An 18334-nucleotide genomic window follows, 5' to 3' on the forward strand; every position below is an offset into this window, starting at 1 on the left:
CCTCTGGTGAAAAAGATAAATTTCCGATGATTGAGTAGAAAGCGGGTCAAATTTGAACTACAGCTACCTCATAGTTTGCTCTTTATTTTTTCCAAAAAATATTTATAGGTACATAAGTATCTATTTAATCAGAAATGCATGGTTTGGTGGCGATATGTTGAGGTTTGGATGGTGGCCCAGGGTCCCAACTCCAAAGCGCGTAGACTCGCATGCCTGCCGTGTGGTCACCGCGTGACCGTGGTGTTGCCACCCGTTCCGGGCAGCCTAGGCATGTCTAGTGGTTTGGGCACTCCCCTGTTAGGTGCCAGGAAGAAGAAGGCAATAGAAGATTCTCACGAGGAGACTGAACTGAGCTCAAACATGAATTAACACCCAAGTGTTTGATTAGTGGTACGGGAAATGCGCATGGCCAATGGGCTTAAGTTTTGGCTGAGGATGATCATCTATTAAGGACACTATCTTGGAAAATTTGTAGCTCAAATGGAGGAGCCTAGGTGTCACTTGCTTTGCAACGTACCACACTGGACAGAAATATGAATGTTGAAGCCACACTCACATGTATTGTTAGATGGGGCTCAAATTTTGTGGAGAGCTATTATTTGGGAATATAGAAGATGTGGCAAAAATTCAGCTCATTAAGATATGCCTAGCTAGTACTTCCTTCACAACAGTTCGAGTTGAACAAAAACTTTGGAAATTTGCCGAGGAAGATTTACTAGGCAAATGGAGTTGAATATTGTCATGAGGCAATGATTTGGATAGTAAAGAATGCCCAATTTTTGGGGGGGGGGGGGGGAATTTTACAGAAATATAGGTTGCTTCACAACCTAGTGCAAAAATTGACACATGGACATGACACATAGGGAAAACTGATGAGATGGCGCCTAGTCATAGCAATAAGTACCAATGCATCCACGTTCACAACCTCATGACCATTTATATTAGTCGTAATCAGGTAGGAATAAGGTCATTGGCGCCTCTTGTCTGCTTTATGATCATTTGGTGTAAGCAATTTCAGGGTTTGAGCCCTTCCAAGCGAAATGGCCGTAAATTTACGACCAATTCAGCTGGGGTCACTAAGAGAAGGTCATAAGTTAGACATATTTCTTGTAGTATATAAACTCTTAATTATGAATAATGGAAATATAGCAATACAATATTATTGCCTCTAGGGCATATTTCCAACAGTCTCCCACTTGCACTAGAGTCAATAATCTAGTTAGCACTTTTAACCTTTACACCAATGGCAATCCGGTGTCAGTCCATGCTTTGCTTGTGGTATAGACTTCGTACTATCGAATCTGACAACTTCAGATCCGTGTGTATCATTTGCATTTTGATCAATCGGCAAACCCTAATCCCCAAATCGAAACACCCCAAGCCATGGCGAAGCGCCGCCTCCTCGGCTCCAGCTCCGTTGGCCGTCCGGGCCACGTCCTCCTTTGCACACGTGGGTGGCGCGCTAGCAAGCTGGACGTTGTCCGCTGTATCACCGCGCGCACCACAACGGAAGCAATGGGATCCATGAAGGTGACAATCTTCATCAAAGATCTGCCATCGCTCTCCTACTTCCATGTTAGCAGCTGCCCCGACCTCGAAGAGGACCACTTCACCAAAAGCCCGGAGATCCTATGGTCGTCGGAGTACTGCATCCTCTTCCGTATGTTTCCCCGTTCCGGCCGACCACAATTGTTCATCTGTAGGGGGACGAACAGCCCGGGTGCAAGCCGTCGCTTGATCCGCTCCCTCAAGTCGACTCGCATTTGGCTAGTGAGAGAATTAGTCCTTACCTCGTCGGCGTCGTTCCCGACTTCGACAGCCAGAACTATGTCTTGGCCACGTCCTCTGCACACGTGGGTGGCGCGCTAGCAAGCTGGACGTTGTCCGCTGTATCACCGCGCGCACCACAACGGAAGCAATGGGATCCATGAAGGTGACAGTCTTCATCAAAGATCTGCCATCGCTCTCCTACTTCCATGTTAGCAGCTGCCCCGACCTCGAAGAGGACCACTTCACCAAAAGCCCGGAGATCCTATGGTCGTCGGAGTACTGCATCCTCTTCCGTATGTTTCCCCGTTCCGGCCGACCACAGTTGTTCATCTGTAGGGACGAACAGCCCGGGTGCAAGCCGTCGCTTGATCCGCTCCCTCAAGTCGACTCGCATTTGGCTAGTGAGAGAATTAGTCCTTACCTCGTCGGCGTCGTTCCCGACTTCGACAGCCAGAACTATGTCTTGGCCGCTTTCCGAATGAATTGTGTTTCACGGATATACACACTCCACGTCTTCAGGTCCAAAGGGTCTGTCTGGAGCAAACATATTCTTGCCGTCGATCTTCCTTCCTGGATATATACGATTCATCCAGGGCTTTTTCCGGATAAGGTGATTGCCTTAGGTGAAGAGGTGGGCTATGTCGATCTCTGGAAGGGGATTCTCTTGTGCAATGTGCTCGAAGAACCAGGTAACGGCATGTTTCGTTCCATTGCCTGACCCACTACCAAACAACCTAGAATACTACGACGAATTTTCATCAATTGAAATACGCGATGTCACATGCACTGAATCCCCTGATGGCTTCATAATCAGATGTGTTGAGATGGAAGATTTATTCAGTTCCACAACCACCATCCCTGAAGCCAATGTAATATTTGATTCTGATGTCGATCCAACCAAGAAGGTGGTAGAACCCGAATGTGTTGGTTGGAGGCTTGTGACATGGTATAGGGAGACCTCTTGGAAGTTGGAACTATTGGTCCAAGGAGCATATAGTTAATGTTGATGACCTTGGAGCTGACTGGTTGCTTCCTTCTAATCCATCGTGCGTGCAATCTTCTTTTCCCATCCTGTGTGGTGATGATGCAGTTTGCCTCCTCTCCATGAGTCATGATTCGGATGGTGATGGTTGGATTGTCACTATTGACATAGAGAGGAAAAAAGTGAGAGGGATAATAGAATCTTCTTGTGACCGATACATGCTTTTCAGCTCAGCCATTTCCTAAAAAAAAAATGAAACTCCATGGGCAACCCTTGGTTGGAGGCTTGTGACATGGTATAGGGAGACCTCTTGGAAGTTGGAACTATTGGTCCAAGGAGCATATAGTTAATGTTGATGACCTTGGAGCTGACTGGTTGCTTCCTTCTAATCCATCGTGCGTGCAATCTTCTTTTCCCATCCTGTGTGGTGATGATGCAGTTTGCCTCCTCTCCATGAGTCATGATTCGGATGGTGATGGTTGGATTGTCACTATTGACATAGAGAGGAAAAAAGTGAGAGGGATAATAGAATCTTCTTGTGACCGATACATGCTTTTCAGCTCAGCCATTTCCTAAAAAAAAAATGAAACTCCATGGGCACTAGCACCCATGGTTTTATTGATATAGAAGAAGCATCCCTCATGAGAATTCCAGAAATTCGTCCCCGACGTGGATCGAACTCTGGTCGTTAGGTTTACAATCATGCGCCCCCAACCATTTCCTGTGCGCCAAAGAAATATCCAGGTAACTATAGCCATACTTGTTGTCGTTTATGCCTCAATTAGCTGTGGTTTGGGTCATTTTGGTATGCAAGGTTCTTATTTCGTGTAGCAGATGTTATTATTCAGTCTGTACAGTTATAGTTAAGCCTTAAATCATGGTGGTTATCATTATTCAAATCTGAACAGTAGAACCATGACAAGAATTATGAAACGGAGGGAGTAATAATCAAGACCTTAATTATGGTGGTTATTATTCAGCCTTTGCAGTAATAGCTCAGACTTAAACCATGTTGGCATTATTTCTGTATGGTAAAAGTCTTTCTAAATTGCTGGAGATAAAGGATGTGTTACTTTAGGTCGTCGGCATGATCAATCAGTTATTATTTGCACGATCTGGCCTGTTTGGGTTTATGGTTAGTTATGACGTCAATGTTTTTCTCCATAATTGGTGAATAAGTGATGATGAATGTAACCGTTTTCTGCTCGCTATGCCTTTTAGATGGCGGTCCTCGCCTGTTGAGCAAGACCTCGTCTGTTGATGCTGATGGAAACAAGAGACCGAAATATGTGTTTCAGCCGCCAGACAAGTAACATTCATGAGCTTGTGATTTATAGTATTACTTGAAACACCAGCCATATAAACCATATTAGGCGTAGTTGATCTAAAATCTTGATGTTAATGTCTTCAAATAGAAAGTATATCTGCATTATTGTTCATCAAGGTTGTCAGCCGTTGCACCTGCCAATGTGTGTATATTTCATGTCCTGCTATTATTCCCTATGGAGAAATTATAGGCTGATATTTTTTTTGGAGGTGGTGATGCCTTTAAGCTCTGGACAAGGATCTGCGGGATGATTCAAGTTGTGCAGATATGCCATGTTCGTGTTTAAGACTATCTTTCTTGTCCTATTGTGTAGTAGATTCCGTGGGTTGCTCCTTCTAAGTTGTCTGATGGTTTATGAGTTTAAGCGCATTACTGTTCAGTACTATCATACACATGCCGCCGCCTTTCTTTTGATTAGGAGAAATTGGTCTTAGTGCACAAAAATCCTGGCTATGTCACTATTCAGGAATAAGAGATGAATATGTAGTGATTTCTGCAATGCGTTCTTATTGCATAGTTTTTTTCTTCTTCATATGTTGTCCTCGTTCTGGTCCGCATGGTTCCTCTGCTTCCTCTCCTGTCATCCTCTTTCTTATCTGTATGCAGAAAACCAGCATTGACATTGCAAAACTGAATTGGGGGCACAACTTCTCATGTATAGTGAGAACATAATCTAAGGAGTTGTTTGGTTGCAAGAATGATATCTTTATCGTAATCAAATCGCGGAGTTTTAGGAGGTGTAACGATTTGTTTGAAGTTTGTTTGGTTCGTCCAAGTAAAGGAATGGCCATTACGCTGCTCTTCTTTCACTTAGACTCTTGCCCCGTTTGCCGACCACCCTCCTCCCTGTTAGGCTACTCATAGTGGGGAGTATCATATACTAGTGTCATGCATACGATACTAGTGCATGATACTACTTCATAGTGCATAGTACTCCTTTCCGGTTTATTGGGCTCATCTCATTTTCTTGGTTTTTCCATATTATAAGTCTTATTTTCACTTCTTTCCGCCACATGTTCACATTTCAGGGCGGTGACGGGGAGGCTGCGGTTGCGTCGTCCTTCGTAAGAAGACCGAAGAGCTCGATCGAAATCGGAGTGTAAATCCATTGCAGAATTGCAAAGTCGTCTTTCACGCAGATGGGATCGACAAGTGGTGGTGCTAAATGTGAGAGAAGGCAGAGTGCCTTTACCGGCGGCAGGCAGAGCGTCGTCCCTGGCGGCGGGGGCAAGTGCTGAGCCATGAGGGCCCAGCGCTCCTTGCCTCAGGCGGTTCACCTGGAGGCGGACGTCGAGGTCGCCGTTGAGCTGCCTTGCATGGCGAGTTCCGCAGTGGACTCTGGACTCCTCCCTTTCTTTGGTCCCATGCTAGTGCAGACCATATAGGCCGAAGAGATCCGACAATTTTAACAACGGATCATTTGTAGTTGTAGGCTTGTAGCTGCTATAGGCTTTCTTCTCTGATTTTTAGAACAGATTTGAGGAAGCAATCAACTCAAAAAATCATGTATTGTTGTGAATTATTATAACCATACTATTCTTGAAGTTTCCTTATACTGGTAAATTGGTTTATTTTCTTCTTACAAGGAGTGGTTATCTGCTTGTGGATGCAAATTTTGGAATCCAGTGAATACTAGTTCAGTGGTGTAGGGATTATCTGAATTTTGACAAGTGCAGCAGCCTTGGTGCTGTGTTTTCTGAATTTTTAGATGTGCAGCGATTCTAGTTCTTCAGTGCAATACTAATGCAGGCTTGGGAAGATCAGTATAGTTCAGTGTAGGCTTTGGAAGATCAGTATAAATCAGTGTAGTACGGGTGAGTAACAGAGAATGGTACGCATGAATTTGACAGACAAATTTTTTACTCAGCTATATTGAAGTAAACATGGTACTAAAGCATCACTAATATTTCCTCGGACAGTGGCCATAAAAGAACATTAACATTTCCTTGGCCTAGTGCCACACAAAACTATGAAGTCAAACATAGAGGTTTGTTCTTTGACAATTTTATCTAAGCTCAATGAAAATACAACTGAAGGAATGTCTCAAAATCTTTTTTAGATGACCTGCCTAACATTTGACGTTAATGGCATCTCCAATGAACCCTCAAATCTCCCGCAAGCGTGCGGACCGACGAACCAAGTCTCCATCCTCCCCTCTTTCTTTGCATCCGCTTTCTCTCTTAGCGACGCCACCGCTCTAGCACCCGGGCTGCCCGTCGAGCCCCTGTCGGACCTCCGCGACCTCCACCACTACACAAGGCCTCCACGCTGCTTGTCCTCCACCGCTGGTCCACACCTCTCGCCCGCCCGCCGTCGCACAGGTACCATCCGCCCCTACTGTGGTCACCACTCCGACAAGTGTTTCGTGAAATGCGCATGTTAATTTTTTTTGTCCCTTCTTTGAAGCAATGGATTTGGACATGGAGTACATATACAAGCAGTACGTTGAGTCGTCCAACTACTCGTCCGATGAGGAGAACTACATGGATGAAACAAGTATGATGTAGGTGGTTCTCGCATACGTGGGGCAAACAAAAGAGCATGTTCTCAATTTCAAGGGATCGATCAAGGGCCATCGGTGCTCAATTGGGCACAACGCATGAGGCCATTTGACGTTGATGGACGACTACTTTGCCCTGCTACTTCTTGAGCTTACATTGGTTTTCCCTTGAAAATAAAAGGGTGATGCAGCAAAGTAGAGTAAGTATTTCCCTCAGTTTTGAGAACCAAGATATCAATCGAGTGGGAGACAACGAATAAGTCACTGAATACCTGCACAAACAATCAAACAAACTTGCACCCAACGCGATAAAGGGGTTGTCAATCCCTTCACGGTTACTTGCAAAAGTGAGATCTGATAGAGATAAATAAACGGTAAAGCAAATATTTTTGGTTTATAGATCGGAAAGTAAAAGATTGCAAAGGAAGTAAATACGAAACTAATATTGTAGATCGGAAACTTATATGATGGAAAATAGACCCGGGGGCCATAGGTTTCATTAGAGTCTTCTCTCAAGATAGAAAATATTACCATGGGTAAACAAATTACTGCGGAGCAATTGATAGAAAAGTGCAAAGTTATGATGATATCTAAGGCAATGATCATGAATATAGACATCACGTCCGTGTCAGGTAGACCGACTCCTGCCTGCATCTACTACTATTACTCCACACATCGACCGACTCCTGCCTGCATCTAGAGTATTAAGTTCATGAAGAACAGAGTAACACATTAAGTAAGATGACATGATGTAGCAGGATAAACTCAAACAATATAATGAAAACCCCATCTTGTTATCCTCGATGGCAACAATACAATACGTGCCTTGCTGCCCCTACTGTCACTGGGAAATGACACCGCAAGATTGAACCCAAAGCTAAGCACTTCTCCCATTGCAAGGGAAACCAATCTAGTTGGCCAAACCAAATCGATAGTTCAAAGAGACTTGCAAAGATATCAAATCATGCATATAAGAATTCAGAGGAGATTCAAATAATATTCATAGATAAGCTGATCATAAATCCACAATTCATCGGATCTTGGCAAACACACCGCAAAAAAGTATTACATTGAATAGATCTCCAAGAACATCGAGGAGAATATGGTATTGAGAATCAAAGAGAGAGAAGAAGCCATCTAGCTACTAGCTATGGACTCATAGGTCCGTGGTAAACTACTCACGCTTCATCGAAAGGGCAATGGTGTTGATGTAGAAGCCCTCTATGATCGAATCCCCCTCCGACAGGACGCCAGATGTCGGTGTAATGAGAACCAGGGTCCCACTAACCTCTGAAGATGGGCCATGACAGTGCTCAGCAACACTGTAAGTGCATCTAGTGCCACCCCTAGTTGGTTTTGGAGTATTGACGACAAACCTGGTTGAGGGACTAATGTGTTTGTGAGAATTGCAGGATAACACAGGTAGAAGTCCCTCATTGATTCGGTTTTCCTACCGAAGATGACCCCTAAAAATGTATGAAGACATTGAAGTCAAAGGTGGTATGTGAAGACATTCACATTGAAGACTATGACAAGAGAAGACATCGCGTGAAGATTATGGAGCGCGAAGACTTAGTTGTTTCGTCGTTCTTTTTCTTCTTTGTTGAGTCATAGGAACCACCGTACTGTTAAGTGGGGTCCAAGTGAACCAGTCAGAATGACTGAAGTGATGCTTAACCAAATCCTATGTCTTCGAGCGAAGACAATGAGAGCAAATCTTATCCAGAGCTGGATAAGTCAGCTTTGCTTGTAGCTCAAGTAAAGTTGCCGTGTGTGTTTGAAATCTGACCGTTGGAACACGTGGCAGTTCCTTAGTGACCCAGGGTAATTTCGGACAAATCAGGTCGGGTTGCCTAGTGGCTATAAATAGCCCACCCCTACACCATAAATTGTGGCTGCTCAAAGTTAGTGCACGGCTTTTGTCATTTGAGAGCAACCCACCTCGAAGCCTTTGAGAGAGAAATCCTTGCGAGGACAAAGCCCTAAACACCCAGAGCCAAAGAGTGTTAGGCATCACTTAAGTCTTCTTGTCTGTGTGATCTGAAGACTTATTACACTTGAGGACTGTGAATCCTCCAGCCGGTTAGGCGTCGTGTTCTGAGCATCCAAGAGTCATTGTGGATCGCCGGTGAACGAAGTCTGTGAAGGTTTGGAAGTCTACCTTGAAGAATTACCAGAGTGATTGGGAGAGGACTGGGTGTCCTTAGCTCAAGGGGAATAAGGTGAAGATGCGGTCTTCTGAGTTGAATCTCAGCCTCCCTAACCAGACATACGGTTGTCACAGCAACTGGAACTGGTCCAACAAATCATTGTCTTCAACGAGCCACTGGTTCTATCCTTTCCATCTCTTTATTTACTGTTAGTCCTTGTGAAGTCATTGCCTGTTTGCATTATCTTCTATCTTCACTGAGTGACTGCTTGATCTGATTGGCTTCATACTATCTTCCATCTTGATCTATACTGCCTAGCTGCTATTAGTCTTTGTGCCTTCATTTCATTGAATACTTGACTATGGCTTGCTTAGTGTAGTCTACCTTCCACTGCATGGTAATAGGTTTATTTCTATCGTTTGTTTTCGAAACTTCCATGTTTTGAAGACTTTCATAAAAAATCGCCTATTCACCCCCTCTAGTCGATCACTAGCATTTTCAATTGGTATCAGAGCAAGGTACTCCCTTGTTCTGTGTGATTTGGTTTAACCACTTGGAGTTTTAGCTATGTCGACTGCAGGGATAATCAAAGTCTCCGCTGCGTGCCCCGTCTTCGATGGAACTGAATATCCCTACTGGAAGAATAAGATGCGCATGCATCTTGAAGCCATTGATGTCGGCCTCTGGTATGTCGTCAAGAATGGCGTCCCCAAGGCTGGTGAAGGTGTCACCGCTACTGATGTCAAGAAGTTCGTTCAACTGGACTCCGCTGCCAAGAACATCATTTGTGGTCATCTGACCAAAGGGCAGTATGACCGTGTGAGTGCTCTGTAAACATCTAAGCTAGTATGGGACTGGCTCTCCAAGGTCAACGAAGGCGTCTCAACCCAGAGAGATTAAAGAATCGGTGTCCTTCTCAACCTCTTCAACCACTTCAAGAGAAATGACAATGAGAATGTTCAGCTCATGTTTGATCGACTCACTGACATCACAAATGAGCTTCAAGCTCTCGGCGCTACTGAGATCACCAAGCATGAAATCGTCAAGACACTCCTGAGATCACTTGACAGCTCGTTTGACACCCTAGCCCTGATGATTCAAGAACGCCCTGACTTCAAGACACTCGATTCGTCTGACATACTTGAAAGGCTCAACACACATGAGTTTCAGCTTTCTGAGAAAAGAGACATCTACGGTCCCAACTATGGGTGAACTCGTGCTTTGAAGGCAAAAGCTGTTTCCTCATCTGAAGAAGAATCTGACTGCAGCTCTGATGATCCTGAAGACATTGGAAAGGAGCTTGCTATGCTTGTGAAGAAGTTCTAGAAATTCACCAAGAAGAAAGGCTTCAGAAAGTCCTCACGATCCAGCTCAAGGAATGATGAAGCTTCTGCTCATGACTACAAGAAGAAAACATGCCACAAGTGCAAGAAACCCGACCACTACATCTCTGAGTGTCCGCAGTGGGACAATGACAACAACAAGAAGAAGAGCAAGGAGTATGACTCTAACGACAAGAAGAAGAAGAAATACTCAAAGTCTTCTTCCAAGTCTTCCTCAAAGTCTTCATCACACAAGAAGAGCTCGTCTGGCAAGGCACGTGTGTTTGTTGGCAAGGAAATGGATTCAGAGGAGGAGTCCTCTTCTGAGGAGGCGGAGGTGGAGTCTAAGGAGGAGTCCGATTCTGGTGTTGCGAGTCTGGCTACATCATACGTTGCCAAGTCCATCTTCAGCACTGAAGACAATGACTTCATCACCGACGCCGATGCTAATGACAAGGACAACTCCGCTCCCACCTACTGCTTCATGGCACGCGGTGCCAAGGTAAACTCACGCACTACTCACTATCAAACATCCAGTGAAGATGACTCTGATTGTGGTTCCAAACCCAGCTACAAAACACTTGCTAAAATTGCAACTGAACAATAGAAAGCTATGGAACATATTCAAAAACTGTTAGACAAAAGTGATGACCTGTTAGACGCTGAAATGACTCAATCTCAGTCCTTAATTGAAGACATAAAAAATCTTCATGTTAAGTATGAGGAACTTGAAAGTCATCATGAAACGCTCTCAACAACTCATGAAAAGCTTTCCTATGATTGTATTCAAAGGTAGCAAGATCTTAAGAAATTGAGAGCGGCTCATGAAGATCTTCAAAAGGAAAACGAGTCACTTCGCGCCAAACAGATCAGTTCCGCTCAGGAAGGATTTGAACCACCATGTCTTAAATGCATTGAGCGTGACAATGCTACTTCTGTTGCAGTATATTCTACTGCTGCTACTATTGCAATATCTTCAACTGTTGATGTGGTAACTAACCCCTCTGCTGAGGATGCCACTGCTATTGCTGATGAAAATGCTAGGTTGAAGACATTGCTTGAAACAGGGATGTACAAAAGTCTCAAAGGGCATCAGACACTATGTGATGTCCTCAAAAGGAAGATCCTGAACCGAAACCCTAGGAAAGAGGGTGTTGGGTTTGAAAGGAAAATGAATGCTGATGGCTCTTACTGGAAACTAGAGCAGTACCCCAAAACCACATGGGTTGCTGCAAAGGAACCTTCAGTGGATCCATCCACCCTATCTGGCTTCACTTGTGCTAATCCCGTTGTTATTGATGAATCCTTTGATGCAAACTATAAACAATTTAAGAATCAGAATGGTGAAGTGTTTGCCATACTAACTGCAGGAATGGGCCACCTATGAAGAAAGTCTGGGTGCCGAAAAAGTGTCTGGAGAATCTTCCTGTGAATGTCGTCATGACACCACAAGTGAAGAAGACAAACCCCAGACCACAGGCTTCATATGGTCCAAAGGCTTCATACAGACAGAGGACTCACCTGAATCACACTAACGCAAATGTTTTGCAGGGAAACCATACTCAGGCCTATGAATATGAGCATGTTTCATCAAACCGCCATGTTCATAAGACCCAGAACTACTCTGTTTATTCTTATGAGTACTATTGTCCACCTGAAAGACTATTTGCTAGGTCTCCAAAGCCAAAATTCTCAGATGCCGCACTTAGACTCATTGCTTCGAAGCCACCCTTGAAGATGTGGGTGGCTAAGAAAGTTTAACTCTCTTTTGCAGGGAAGGGTCTCTAGCCGAAAATCAAATGCATCTGAAGCTATTGCTGGGGACCTTAAACATCTTGTAGGGTGCAAGATCAAATGCCCAAATGGTCTTATTATGTATTTTGTTCCTGAGTCACTTGCAACTTGTCCTATCAGCCCTAACCTCGATCTAAGTTTTCATAATCCACTTGCTCATCAAATTTTTATGCTTCACAATTCTCTTCGTGAAGCCTATCCCCCTAACTGCACTGTAGGTTATGACACCAGCTGCTTCAGAATGGATTATTGATAGTGGATGTACTAATCACATGACTGGCAAGCGAAGTCTTCTCATGGACTCAACCTTACGTCCATCTGACAAGAGTCACATCACATTTGCTGATACTGGTAAAAGCAAGGTATTGGGTCTAGGTAGAGTTGCAATCTCAAGGGATCAGCACATGGATAAAGTGATGCTTGTTGAATCCCTTGGTTTCAACTTGATGTCTGTCTCAATGCTTTGCAATTTGAATATGATTGTGATGTTTGGAAAATATCATTGCCTTGTTCTAATGGAATCTGACAAGTCTCTAGTCTTTGAAGGGTATCGGAAAGATGATTTGTACATGGTAGATTTCTCAGCAGGACCACAGCTAGCTGTATGTCTTCTTGCAAAAGCTTCAGAACGCTGGCTTTGGCATCGGAGGCTAGGGCATGCTGGCATGAGGAACTTGCATACTCTTGCAAAGAATAAGCACATCATAGGCATCGAGGGCATCAAGTTCAACAAGGATCACTTATGCGGTGCCTGTGAAGCAGGAAAGATGACGAGGGCCAAGCATCCCTCGAAGACAATCATGACAACGAATCAACCCTTCGAACTGCTACACATGGACCTCTTCGGTCCCACTCACTACTCAACTCTTACTACTACTACTTGTCTCTACGGCTTTTTCATTGTTGATGACTATTCAAGATATACATGGATGCATATAATCCTCTATAAGATTGAAGTGCAGGATGTCTTCAGACGCTTCGCCAATCGATCCATGAACAACTATGGCGTCAAGATCAAGCACATCAGAAGTGACAATGGCACTGAATTCAAGAACACCGGCCTCGACACTTATCTTGATACTTTGGGCATCACTCATGAGTTCTCAGATCCATACACGCCACAGCAGAATGGCATCGTGGAACGCAAGAATAGAACACTCATTGAGATGGCCCGGACGATGCTCGATGAATACAAGACTCCAAGAAAGTTCTAGCCTGAAGCCATTGATACTGCATGCCATGTCATCAACCATGTTTATCTCCACAAGCTTCTGAACAAAACATCCTATGAGCTCCTCACTGCTAAGAAGCCAAATGTCAGTTACTTCAGAGTATTTGGTGCCAGGTGCTGGATCAAGGATCCACATCACACTTCAAAATTTGCACCGAAAGCACATGAAGGTTTTATGCTTGGTTACGGAAAGGATTCACACTCCTACAGAGTCTTCAACCTCTTCCACTATAAAGTGGTTGAAACTGTGGTTGTGCGGTTCGATGAGACTAACGGCTCGAAAAGAGAGCACCTGCCAAATGTGCTAGATGAAGTTCCATCCAGTGAATCCATCAAGCCTATGGGTACTGGAGAAATCATACCATCTAAAGCACAACCCAAAGAGGAACTCATCATCTCTGCACCTGATCAACCTGAAGACAATACTCAGCCTGAAGACAATCCTTCTAACAATGACAATGATCAGCAAGAGCAAAATCTTCGTCCCGTTCATCCTCGTGTTGCAAATGAAGTACAGATTGAGAAAATAATTGATAGCATCAATGCACCTGGTCCACTCACTCATTCAAGGGAAACACAACTAGCAAATTTCTATGGGCACTTCACATTCGTCTCAATATCTGAACCCAAGAAAGTTGATGAAGCCTTCATGGAACCTAAATGGATTCAAGCTATGCAAGAAGAGCTTCAACAGTTTGAGCTGAATAATGTATGGGAACTGGTCAAGCGTCCTGATCCTCGTAAGCACAATATCATAGGCACTAAATGGATATATCGGAACAAGCAAGATGAGCATGGTCAAGTTGTCAGAAACAAGGCTCGTCTTGTTGCTCAAGGATACACTCAAGTTGAAGGAATTGACTTCGATGAAACATTTGCTCCTATGGCTAGGCTTGAAGCTATACGCATACTGCTGGCCTATGCAAATCATCATAACATTCTTCTGTATCAAATGGATGTGAAGAGTGCCTTTCTCAATGGCAAGATTGAAGAAGAAGTGTATGTTGTACAACCGCCTGGCTTTGAAAATCCAAAACATCCTAACATGGTTTACAAGCTCAACAAGGCACTGTATGGCCTCAAACAAGCCCCTCGTGCTTGGTATGACACACTGAAGGACTTCCTGAAGAGCAAAGGCTTCAAACCTGGTTCCCTGGATCCCACTCTCTTCACGAAGACATATGATGGTTGTAACGCCCTCGATGCGGCTATATCTCCTACATGTCGAGGCACGACTTAGAGGCATAACCGCATTGAAAGCAATGTCGCAAGTTAGGTAATCTTCACAACATCCCATGTAATATATAGATAATAAGAAGGGGATATACATAGTTGGCTTACACTCGCCACGTCAATCAAAGTACATAAATAGCATTACATCATCCAATCACTCGTGGCCCGACTACGGTGCCAAAATAAAAGATCACCCAACATGCGACATGGCCCCGATCGCCCCAACTGGGCACCACTATTGATCATCAAGGAAAGACACATAGTAACGGCGTGAGTCCTCGTCGAACTCCCACTTGAGCTCAAGCGCGTCATCTGGAACGGAGTCATCAGGCCCTGCATCTGGTTTGGAAGTAATCTGTGAGCCACAGGGACTCAGCAATCTCTCACCCTTGCGATCAAGACTATTTAAGCTTATAGGTAAGGCAAGGTAAATATGTGGAGCTGCAGCAAGCGACTAGCATATATGGTGGCTAACCTATTCGCAAAAGAGAGCGAGAAGAGAAGGCAAAGCGCGAATGAAATAACTAGAGAACAACCTGCGGCAAGCATGACTCCAACACCGTGTTCACTTCCCGGACTCCGCCGAGTAGAGACCGTCACGGTAACTCACACAGTTGATTCATTTTAATTAAGTTAAGGTTCAAGTTATCTACAACCGGACATTAACAAATTCCCATCTGCCCATAACCACGGGCACGACTTTCAAAAGTTCAAATCCCTGCAGGGGAGTCCCAACTTAGCCCATGACAAGCTCTCATGGTCAATGAAGGAATAGACCTTCTCCCGAGACATTCCGATCAGACTCAGTATCCCGGTTCTACAAGACACTTCGACAAGTTAAAACAAATCCAGCAACACCGCCCGAATGTGCCGACAAATCCCGATAGGAGCTGCACATATCTCGTTCTTAGGGCACACTCAGATAGGTCAAGCTACGAGTAAAACCAACCCTCGAGTTTCCCCGAGGTGGCCCCGTAGGCTGCCCTGTTCGGATCAACACTCAGAGGAGCACTGGCCCGAGGGGGGGGGTTAAATAAGATGACCCTCGGGCTCCGGAAACCCAAGGGAAAAGAGGCTAGGAGGCAAATGGTAAAACCAAGGTTGGGCATTGCTGGAAAAGCTCTATTCAAGGCGAACTATCAAGGGGTTCCCATTATCACCCAACCGCGTAAGGAATGCAAAATCCGGGAACATAATACCGATATGACGGAAACTAGGGCGGCAAGAGTGGAACAAAACACTAGGCAAAAGGCCGAGCCTTCCACCCTTTACCAAGTATATAGATGCATTAATATAACAAGATAATATAATGATATCCCAACAAATAAATAATGTTCCAACAAAGAACGGTCTCCAATCTTCACCTGCAACTAGCAACGCTATAAGAGGGGCTGAGCAAAGCGGTAACATATCCAATCAACGGTTGGCTAGGACATGGTGGGTTAGAGGTTTGACATGGCAATTTGGGAGGCATGATAAGCAAGTGGTAGGCATCGTAGCATAGGCATAGCAAAAGAGCGAGCATCTAGCAAAGCAAAGATAGTAGTGATTTCGAGGGTATGATCATCTTGCCTGCAAAGTTGTCAGAGTTGACTGGATCCTCGAAAGCAAACTCAATAGGCTCCTCGTTAGCGAACTCGTCTCCCGGCTCTACCCAAACAAGACAAACAAGCAAACGGAACACAATCAACCACGAGCAAACTCAAACAACATGATGCAAACATGGTATGCTATGCGGGATGCGATATGTGATGCATATGCAAGATTTGACAAGGAATGAATGAACCTGGCCTCAACTTGGAAAACCAAGTGTGCCACTGGAAAGGTGAGATGATTTCGCTTAAAAACAATATAAAGAACGCCGGAATCGGAGTCACGGTTTGGAAATGGCAAGCAATTCAAATATGGCACCGGTCTGCGATATACAGCAAGTAGCCATCTAAATGCAACAAGATGAACATGCTACAACACTCAAACATGGCAACAAAATACATTGAAGGGATCCATTCATGATGCTTAACAAAAGATGAATACTGGGTTACGGCCAATTCATCTCTTAACCGGTTCAAACAAGCATGGCAAGAATGCATTTGGTAAACAGATTTCAGACTTAGTGAAATTAACACTTGTCTGGAATTTCAGATCAGGTAGCACATTTTGGAGCATGAAAACTATATGCTACAAGGCCTGAACATGGAAAAGTAAAGCATGACATGGAGCTACTCAAAGAGCTTAACAAAAGTACCTTAGTGACCTTGAGCCAAAAGGGATCAGAAAATACATTTGCAAGCATGTGAACATGGCAAAAACATAATCAGTTCTCAGACTTAGTGAAAACTGGAGAATGCAAAAACAGATATCAAGTAGGCATGTTTACGAGCTCGATGCACTCACTACAGAGCATGTCATGACAATCTAAGCATACACCCATCAAGAATACACAAAATACAAGCTAGACATGGCAAGAACAATAGCATAGCATGCACGGATCAACTACAACATCCTCGGCAAAATCGCTAACAAGTAGAAAATCTGCCCAGATTCACGAAATAGCAAAAGTAGAGCTAGATTGACTCAAGCTAGGATGCTCCATAATTGCAAACAAAGACATGGATGGATAGAGCACTACAAGATTAACAAAACATCCTCACTGATCATCATCAAAAGAGGCACAGATCACTAGGAAACAACATGAACATATGGCATATTGAGATAAACAGATCAAGGACTTAGTGGAATTGCTAAGTCCCTGAAATCAGCATTAACGAATGCACCACTTTGCAAGCTTGTGCTAGTCACCACACACATCACAAAAATACATGGGTTGCACCTACGGAAAGATGGCAAAGCATATAACAAAACATATGTAGAGCTCAGGGGCATATCATGCACACATTAATCATGGCAAAAATGACAAATATCTAATTGGAGCAGCAGATCTGACAATTATCTCAAATGGCATTCTTCCAACAGCATTTCGGGCATCAAGATGAACTCAAATGAAAATGGTGCAATGAGATGAAATGATGTGCTCTCTGAGACAAACATTTTGATATGCTATATGCCCAAAACAGATCTACGGATGCGGAGATATCACAGCTCAAAGTATGCAAAAAAATAAAGGGGAGAGGGGGAGAAGTCAACGGAATCACAGATCTAGGGTTTGCTGGGCGGCGCACGAACCGAGGACCGCCGGCGGGCATTGTAGCTCCGGCGAGGTGGTTTTGGCGCAGGGACGGCCGGAGTGCCGCGGGGGCGTGCTGGAGCTACGGATCTGGGGCGGCGGCCTTGAGGAGGACAGCGGGGTCGGCGGTCGCCGCCCAGGGCGCCGGGCGGTGATGTCGGCGCATCGGCCGGCGCGGCGGCGCGGCGAGGTGGTGGCCGACGCGGGTGAGGAGGCATGGGCAGCGGCGCAATCGTGCGCGGCGGCGGGGAAGTGGCCCGCGGAAGGCGGCGGCTCGGGCCAGGGGGGGCGCCTGGGCCCGGGCGGGCCGGCGGCGAAGTGGGCGCGGCTGCCCACGTGGCCGTCTGCGATTCGTTGGGCGGCGGTGGCGCGTTTTGTCCGGCCGGACAGGACGTGTCCGGTGTGGCGCGAGGTGGTGGATCTAGGGTTTCGGGGAGAGGAGAACGAGAATTTTCGAAGGGGGTCTTTAAATAGGCATAGAGGGAGCTAGGAGAGTCCAAATGAGGTGCGGTTTTCATCCACGCGATCGTGATCGAACGCTCTAGATGATGGAGAGGGTTTTGGTGGGTTTTGGGCCACTTTGGAGGGGTGTTGGGCTGCAACACACACGAGGCCTTCTCGGTCCCTCGGTTAACCGTTGGAGCATCAAACGAAGTCCAAATAGTACGAAACTATACAGGCGGTCTACCGGTAGTAAACCAAGGCCGCTTGGCAAGTCTCGGTCCAATCCGGAAATGTTTAATCCCCACACACGAAAGAAAGGTAGAAATGACCACCGGAGAAGAACGGAGCGCCGGAATGCAAAACGGACAACGGGGAAAATGCTCGGATGCATGAGACA

Source organism: Triticum aestivum, chromosome 6A, assembly GCF_018294505.1.
Source record: "Triticum aestivum cultivar Chinese Spring chromosome 6A, IWGSC CS RefSeq v2.1, whole genome shotgun sequence".
Classification (NCBI taxonomy): domain Eukaryota; kingdom Viridiplantae; phylum Streptophyta; class Magnoliopsida; order Poales; family Poaceae; genus Triticum; species Triticum aestivum.